This window comes from Cibotium barometz, chromosome 54, assembly GCF_041138505.1.
Source record: "Cibotium barometz isolate CiBa-2024 chromosome 54, ASM4113850v1, whole genome shotgun sequence".
Classification (NCBI taxonomy): Eukaryota; Viridiplantae; Streptophyta; class Polypodiopsida; order Cyatheales; family Cibotiaceae; genus Cibotium; species Cibotium barometz.
In genome coordinates this window covers 34,351,262-34,361,050 of record NC_141099.1, presented here as the reverse complement: position 1 = coordinate 34,361,050, position 9,789 = coordinate 34,351,262, and positions in this window count along the sequence as shown.

Genomic DNA, 9,789 nt, shown 5'->3' with positions numbered 1-9,789 from the left:
TTGTGAAAGTGTTACTTTCACTAATATCAATTTTTATGCAAAAAAAAATGATGCATAAAAGAATTTTTATATCAAGATAAGAGTTCTCTTAATCCTATGACTAATTTCCATGAATATTGGTGGTAAATGATTAGTTTTAAATTTAGTAAAGTAGTAATTGAAATATTACCTTTTGATAAAGATGGTTCAAGAAGAAGAACCGTTCCAGACTCAAAACCTAAATCAGACTTTGACCAAGACGTAATTCCTTCGTTAGTTTCAAGAAATGACGATGTGACCAGTTCCTGAATCTATACTCAAATCACCCACCGAATCTGAAACTATACTCAAATCACCCACCGAATCTGAAACTAAGTTGAGACCTTTGATTTTGATCTAAGGATTAAGAATTCAGAATTCGAGGAATTTTGCTTGAGAATCCAGTCATGTGATCTAGAAGTCTTGGATACGGAATTAAGATATACTCATTGTATTCAAAAGAAAATCAAAACTGAAAACTTGCATAGAAACCCTATTTTCTTAAAAGACTGTCTTACGCCAGAATGTTGTGGAGGGAGCGTTTGGTATATGTGTTTTCTAAGGGAAGTTTGGTTGCAACAGCTGGAGTGTTCAAGGGGGACAGCTGGAGTGTTCAAGGGGGACAGCTCACGCGGCAAAGCCTGCCCAGGTCTTGACCAGCCTCGGTATGGTTAAAATGGTGCGCTTCCGGTCTGATGGACGAGGGCCGACGAAACGGTCCCTGAGTGAAGTGCCAGGACACCTAAGGAGGATCCTGGAGGGTTCTGACCAGAAGATGCACGGGCTCGCGATGCCGAGGACACCCATGCATATGTAGAGGAATATATTATATGATGGACCAATGTTTATTGTAATCTGTTATACTGGATCTCGTTGTTGACTCGCTGGTCTCAATGGAGAGTCCAGAGTGATACTGTTTTGTGAGAAACAAAGACTCAATGGAAATTTTGAGTTATGACATGTGTAACCTATAATTTTGAGTTATGACATGTGTAACCTATAATTGTTTGTCAATGGATTGTTTTATAAGTTAAAGTTTAAAGAGGAGTGTGTGCATATCTGTTTTCTAAAGCAAAAGTTAAGAAAGGCATTCAATTATGGGTGGGTGAGTACTTGTTTGGTTCTACTATTCCAGTGGTTGGGCGGTGGCTAACCCATGGGCCGTATGGGGTTAGGCTAGAATCAGTAGAGTTTTAATGATAAAATTGATTAATAGGAATACGCTTAGAACTCGAGTAGTTAATTAGAATCCTGAAGACTTCTCTAAAGAATAAATCAACGGTTGTGCCTGATTCAATCAGGAAAAAAGCATTGATTCCTTCAAGTTAAGACTGTAATAGTTTCCCTTCTATCTGGTTTATTTAGATGAAGGTTAGTTTAGTACCTTAACCTCGTTAGAAAAATTTGTTAATAAAATAAAAAATGGTGGAATCATCCCCGCTTCCCGGGCATGGGAAATTTTCCCGGTTTCGGTTTTCGGAAGGACCACCAGCTTAGTCTCGTGCCCGGACATTCAAGGGCGAGGCCCAGAGTGAGAAACTCTACCCTGCGCAAGAGAGATCTACTTCCGCTGCAACCATCCGGGAATCCGGTGCGTAGAGGGGGCAGTGGGATCCCACGGTTGGTATCAGAGCGCTGTTGTAAATTTACATAACAGCAAAAGAAATTGCTTAAAACTTTTTTTAAAGTAAGTTGGAAATAATGTTTTCACTTGTTAATATTATGTTGAATAAACTTCAAAAAAAATTTTAAAAACTTATAAATTGAATTGAAAATTATAGATGGAAGTTCCATACTTATCCGGTATTCCCGACCTCACCCAGTTCACAAGACATGACCGCGTTCACCTTTGAGCATCTCATCTCTTCCGCTTCGACTCGAACAAGCCGAGCAAGTCTCGCAAGCCATTTCGAGGATTTATATTTTCTTGACCCAGCGGATAGACGACAACATAAGTGGTTTGCAGGGCAGTATGTCCACGCCTCTTGTGACCGGCGTGTAATGTTGAGGCAGAACCTCTCATTGGCAATGATTCTGTTAAAGTTGAAAATGGTACATGGTGTCATTCTATATCATTCAATGCCTCGGAACTTCAGACTTTCATGCCAAGTCTGCAGACTCCTTAGTTGCTTTATTCCTAAGGAGAAGATAATAGCTCCTGGCTATGGCCCAGTACCGTCGTCATATGCGTCTCCCGAGGAGATTTTGAATTCTGGAGCCGAGCTGCTCTATGTACATATTGCAACTTATATATAAATAAAGAAATATTTTCTGGAGAAAAATTCCCTGTTGTATAAGTGATTGTTTATGGACGATGTGATAAAGAAAAATCTGTTATCGAACATATGTCATAGATCTCCAATAAGATCATTGTCTTGTTTAAGAAATTGTTTTCCGAACCTCTTAAGTCTTAGGATCTCGTAGATGATATCAAAATAAAAATTTAATAATATATAAATTTTTGACAAAATCATGAGACGAGGAAACCGTGGCCGTCTCTCTCTGAAGATGACGAGCTTGACCCTCATGTTCGCAAGGCTCTTTATAGGACTCATCCAGGACCCTTCAAAGGAGAAGGTTGAGAACCTAGGCGAGGCTGTGGAGAAATGGGTGGAAGCCATGGAAGAATATTTTGATGTCACAGGCTACAATGAGCGGAGCAAAATGGCTCTTTCCAGGCTGAAAATAGTGGAAACAGCCAGGGTAGCATGGAGGAACCACTATGACACCAACCGTCTGGACAGAAATACTCAGTCCTGGAACAACCTAAAAACCTATTTGAGAAAGAGATTTTGTCCCCCTGGATTTTTGGAAACCAAAATGAACGAATTCTTAGAGCTAAAGCAGGGGAGCAAAACCATCGAGGAATATCACCAGGCCTTCGCTCTTCTACTCAAATATTCACCACCTCTAGATGAAGAGCAACTCATGGCCAGGTTCATTTGGGGAATGAACGAACCCTTGGACACATTGTTCAAAAATGCCAAGCCAGTGTCCATGGTTGAAGTTGTCAGAATGGCAAAGGACTTTGCCAAAGCCTTCATTGTAAAAGTCCCGCCAAAGCCAACTCCCTCATCCTTCAAGATAATTTAGACACTGGGAAGTTCTTCCAACTTTCACCTCCAAAGAGACACCAAGGTCCTAACCAGAATGTGGAAACGGAAAGCTTTCAAAATGAAGGAAGGCTTGAAGTACATTCTCTGAAACTCTGGCTCTCTCCAAAATGCAAAGAGAAGACCTTCGAAGCGAGAACAAATGCTTCGGATGTCAAGGTCTTGGGCACCAGCTCAAGGATTGCCCATCTCCTTTTGTGGGCCAAGGAAGCCAGGTCCCAGAGTTCCAAGAAAGACTCCTTCTTATCAGTCCAATCAGGGTCCCCCGTGCCAGAATCAGGGAAATCCCAGGAGAACTCCAGCTCAGCCGCCGTCAGCCTCTGTCCAGAGTAGCCTCAGAACTCCTTCCCAAAATTGGGGCAACCAAAGAGAAAGAGTTCCGCCTCAGACTACAGCAGCCAGAGCAATCACAATAGCAGAAGTAGTGGAAGAAGAAAGAGGCCAGATTTATGCAGCAATTGAAAACCAAGGGCCAAATCATCAATTCTCTGTCATCAATTTTCCAGCTGAGTATCAGGGTAAGCCTTTTAATCTTTTGATTGATTCAGGCAGTACTCAATCTTTCATTTCCCCTGGATGCTTACGTAAGCTAGTCTTAGATCAGAAATCAGGGAAACCAATGCAAGTTGAATTGGCAAGTGGGAAGATTCTTTTCACTCACCTTGAGACAGATCGTATTCAACCTAGATGGGAATTTAACTGACTGTCGGTTCAGAGTTATACCTTTGGGAGTTTTTGATGGGATCCTTGGAATGGATTGGCTCCACAAAAATCAAGCTGACATTCACTATCATAATGGAACCATTTCCTTCCGTGACCTCCACGGAAACAAGGTTCAAGGAATCAAAATTTCAGGATCCCCAAGTCTGCTTAGTAAAGGCTTCTAAGTTACTAAAAGGACTTATAAAAAAGCAGTGCATTTATCTTGTCAAAATGAATCCGATAGACTCAAAGTTAAAAGCCAAAGAACCTGAATGGTTAAGTGATTATGATGATTTGTTCCCAGCAGAGCTAACAAAGATGCCTCCAATTTGGGAAGTAGATCACGTGATAGAATTGACCCCGGAGCTTAGCCAGTAGCCCTGCACACGTACAAAATGCCAATTCTTGAAGCCATTGAACTCAAGGAACAGCTTAGACAGCTGTTAGAACAAGGGTTTGTAAGACCCAGTGTTTCACCTTGGGGTGTGCCAGTTCTCTTTCAGAAAAAGAAAGATGGAACGCTAAGACTCTGTGTGGACTATAGAGGTCTAAAATAGCTGACAGTTAAGAATAAGTATCCTATCCCCAGAATTGATGAGCTTCTGGACAGGCTAAGTGGAGTCCAGATCTTCACAAAGATAGATCTCAAATCAGGGTATTATCAGATCAGGATTAATGAGCAAGATATCCCGAAGACAGCCACCATCAATACTCGGTATGGGCATTATGAATTCATTGTCATGCCATTTGGATTGACAAATGCCCCAGCTACATTCAATCACTTAATGCAGGACATTCCCAGAGAATACTTGGATAATTTTGTTCTTGTTTTCTTTGATGATATTCTGATTTACTCAAAGAATGTAGCTGACAATGAAGCTCATGTCAGAAAAGTTCTTGAGATTCTAAGGAAGCACCATTTCTTTGCAAAAAAGAGCAAATGCACTTTCTCTGCTGACCATGTTGAATACTTGGGCTTTCTGGTATCAAAAGATGGAGTTTCTCCAGATTTCACAAAAGTCCAAGCAGTCATAGATTGGCCTAAACGAAAGACAGTGAAAGAAGTCAAAGGATTTTTGGGATTGAATGGTAGGTATAGAATTTTTATACCAAAGTATGCTCTCATAGCTTCCCCCCTGACTAATCTTCTCAAGAAGAATATTCCATTTCAATGGTCTGCCAGGTGCCAAAGTGCTTTTGATAAGCTGAAGACCGCCTTGGTAACCAATCCCGTTCTGAAGCTGCCAGATTTTTCTCTACCCTTTGAGGTAGTAAACTGATGCCAGTGGTTTTGCTCTAGGAGGTGCACTCATGCAGGAAGGTCATGCAGTGGTCTATGAATCCCGAAAACTTAGAACGCATGAGAGGAATTATGCTGTCCATGACTTGGAATTACTTTCAATAGTATATGCTCTGAAATTGTGGAGACATTACCTACTAGATCAAAGATTCACTTTGATGACAGATCATCAGAGCTTAAAGTGGATCTTCACTCAGAAGGATCTCAACATGCGCCAAAGAAGGTGGATGCAGACCCTGCAAGAATTTGATTTTGAAATCAAGTATCGCCCAAGCAAAGAAAATGTGGTAGCAGATGCCCTCAGCAGAAAAGCCTTCTTGCTTGCAATTACTGTAGTGTCAAATCCTTTGATTATTGAAGCAAGAGAGAAGATCATGCAGGATAGATTCTTTGGCCCTATTGCTACCCTACTTATGCAGGAAAGCAAAACTCCACAGGAGTTGAACCGAGTTCAAGGGTACAGCCTGGATGATGGAATTATGTATTATAATCGCAGGCTATGCATTCCCAATGATGAGGGAACCAAGAGTCAAATTCTGAATGAAGCCCATGATAGCCTTATTGCAGGACATCCAGGTTTCTTCAAACCTACATGTCTGTGAAGAAAAGCTTCTTTTGGCCTGGTCTAAAAAGGTACGTCAATGTCTGACTTGTCAGAAAGTCAAGGCCGAGAGAGTAAAAATGCATGGGAAGTTACATCCTTTAGACATCCCCCAGATGAAGTGGGAATGTATCAATATGGATTTTATTACTGGATTACCTTCAGTGCAATCAGGTTACAACTCCATCTTCGTGGTAGTTGATAGATTAACCAAAGTTGCCCATCTGATTCCAGTAAAAGAAACCTACACTGTAGTGGATGTGGCGAGAGTGTTTCTCAAGGAAATCTTCAGATTGCATGGCCTACCCAGAAGAATAGTAAGTGATCGAGATCCCAAATTTACGTCAAGATTCTGGACTACATTTTTTGAAGTAGTAGGAATTTTCTTGGATCTCAACACAGCTTACCACCCTGAGACCGATGGTCAAATAGAAAGCGTAAACCAAGTAATTGAAGATATACTTCGGTCATGCTGTGGCGGGGAATCCAAGAAGTGGCTAAGCTATTTGCACCTAGTCGAGTTTGCCTACAATGCGTCTTATCATAGAAGTATTAGGATGAGCCCTTTCAAAGCTTTGTATGGACAGGATTGCTTAACTCCATTAACTTGGTCGGACCCATTGATTAGGGTCGAGATGTCCATACAGATGCTTGATGACATGGAACAGCAGATGCAGGCAATTGGTAAAGATATAAAAGCTGCCCAGGATAGACAGAAGCAGTATGCAGATAAGAAGAGGACAGACAGAGAATTCGAAGAAGTAGATATGGTCTTCATTCGAGTACGCCCCAAAAGAAGTTCTCTATCTCTTGGGAAGTACAAGAAGTTATCCCCCAGATATTGTGGACCATATCTAATTACGAAGAAAGTAGGTGACTTAGCCTACGAGATTCTTCTGCCTCCTCATCTCAAAGTACATAATGTATTTCATGTCAGCCTTCTTAAAAAGTATATACCAAGCCCGAATCATGTGCTTGATGTGATAAAAGGATGCATAAAAGAATTTTTTTAGATAGAACTTCCATTTGACTAATAATTCTCTTAGAATTCTATTCCTAAGAACTTCTCTCGAACATCAAGGATTTCTTCAGGTTAGAGTTCCATCAGCCCTTGGGTTGAAGAAGTGAAGAGTTCATCATTAAGCACATGATTCGGGCTCGATACATATTTCTTAAGTAGGCTGACATGAAATACATTATGTACTTTGAGATGAGGAGGCAGAAGAAGTTCATAGGCTAAGTCACCTACTTTCTTTGTAATCAAATATGGCCCATAGTATCTAGGGGATAACTTCTTGTACTTCCCAAGAGATAGAGAACTTCTTTTGGGACGTACTCAAATGAAGACCATATCTACTTCTTCAAATTTTCTATCTGACCTCTTCTTATCTGCATACTACTTCTGTCTATCCTGGGTAGCTTTTATATCCTTGCGGATTGACTGCATCTACTGCTCCATGTGTCAAGCATCTATCTGGACATCTTGACCCCCAGCATCTGCTGGGTCTGTTTCAACCTTTTGCAACTCAGATTGTGCATCTTCCAAACTGTCTTTTCAAACTACTAACCAGGAGCTGTGCCCCTTCATCTCGATGCATATCCGCTTTGTACTTGTCAACTTTTCTCGTAGCTTCGTTGAGCATATTTCCTTTCAAGCACCTCAATTATTCCATCCAACACAGCAATTGCCTCTAAGTCCACATGCATATTTTGTACTATCTCCGATTGCTCAAGAGGCTTCACCTGTTCAAACCTGGAGGTATGCGGTGCAGAGGAAGCATGGAAAATAGACCATCGGTGCTTCTTTGCTTGTAGCTTCTTTGCATCCATAGCCGCTATCATGCTCTCAGAAAATAAAGCCCAATTGGCTGGCCTTTTTGTACACTCATGCAGAAAACCTCTTGCTAATGCCTTGGTCACCTCCATCCTGGGAGGTTCCTGATATACCGAAGTAAAAAGGGTGTAGAACTTGGGCCACAACTCTAGCTTCAAAGTCCTGCATTTTACTTTACTGCCCCTTCTTGGCACCTCATCAAAACATGATAGCCAATCTGCATCTGTAAAATTAGCCTCACCCAATGTTCGCGCATCCACTCTAGAATTTGAAAGACCATAGACTTCATGTGCTTGGGCTTTGGTCATACAAAAACTGACTTTCTTTCAAACTGGACATATGGAGGGTACCAATGCGATTTGCCCTGCAACATTCCATAGCACAACTAGAATCAGTCCAACACATTTATACTAACATATTTTCATGTATGACCTGCTTGCTTTGGACATGCACCTTCCATATATATGCATGAGGCTACAAGTATGCTTATGTTAACAATGCTTGTGCGGATGTATAGAAAGTGTGGGAGTATCAAAGGTGTAGAAAATGTATTCTCCAGTGTGTTGTTAGCATGCAATATGCAATGTAGTGTCACTAAAACTCAATAAAGCACTATTGCCCACAACTTGAATTTTTCTAGGGATGTTTTGGTATGTAACACACTTATTACAATACACGACAAGTGAGGAGTCATCATTAAAGCAAAAAATTTGTTTGTAAGGTATTCAATAGGGACATTGTTTCATGGATGACATTATGAGCACACTCACTCCATTACCCCCTGGAACAGCATGGTAATACCCTAGCATGCATGTGCAACACACCTCTAGAAAAATTCACACAAGCCATGCACCTGAACAAAAATTGGCTGCACAACAACATGTGTAAAGATGCTCACCTTTGTCCTTGGAGTGGCATCTGAGCCCAGCTGCATGTTGAACTTCTTGCTTGGTGTAGTAGGTGATTTGGGTGAAAGAGGATAATGCCCCTTTCTTATAGCTCCTTTGGCCTTTGCTGCAGCTGAGGAAGGAGAGGAGGAAGTTAGCACCCTGCGAGATTTCCTGGCTGGGGATGGCTCTAGAGAAGATTCAAAGCCTAAGGGAGCAGGAGAAGAAGTGGGAGAGGAAGTTCTGCCTACAGCATTTCCCCTGTGTGTCCTGGTGTCTGACCTCCCTCTACGCTGCTTTTTGTTGTTGCTCTCAAGCATTTCTAGCATTTCCACGCTGGCAAGCTTCCCCCCAGACGAGGGCCCTTGCTGCTACAACCGATAGGCACTCCTCAAATTTCCACGTTGGCAGGCTTCCCCCCCAGACGAGGGCCCCTGCTGCTGCTGCAAACCGACGGGCACTCCTCATGATGGTTGCGAGACATGCAAAGGTAGTGCCCCCACTCCTTTGCACCCTGAATTGAATAAAATAAAAAACTTATTGAAGTCTTTTAAAATTCCCAACATTCCTAGGGCTACCAACTGAGCTACCTCCCAGCTCCCAACCCTGAAATGGTTGCTAGTGTACCACCTATTCATGCATATACCCAACTCTCTTTTGGCAAGTTCACATTCACATCTGCATCTATCTCATCAATCATCTATCTCATCTGCATCTATCTCATCAATCATAACATCCTCTTTGTTTTTGTACCAACTTGCTAACTCATCAAACACCACATCTCTATAAATGAGCACACCTACCTAGTTTCCAGATTGTAACATTTGTAAGCCTTTTTGTCTTGTGCATAACCAATGAATATACACTTCTCAGCCTTTGGGTCCAATGTCCTTCTCTTCTCATCCGGCACATGTACATAAGCAATACATCCAAAAACCTTGAGATGCCCAACGTCCAGCCGAAATCGTGTCATCTTCATGTCAAAAGTACTATCATGTATGGCAGTTGTAGGTGTCTTATTCAAGATGTACACCACTGTAGCACATGCTTTTTCCCAATCATACAAAGGCATACTCTTCTCATTCATCAATGCTCTTGCCACTTCACCTATCACTTGATTCTTTCTCTCAGCAAATAATGACATTTTGCTGAGAAGTATACCTGCATGTGTGAGTTGCAGGTATACTTTTGCCCAATCATACAAAGGCATACTCTTCTCATTCATCAATGCTCTTGCCACTTCACCTATGCATATGAAATATACTCACCACCACCATCTATCATTAAACATTTAATCCAATGACAATATTTCTTCTCTACAAGTGCTTTGAATT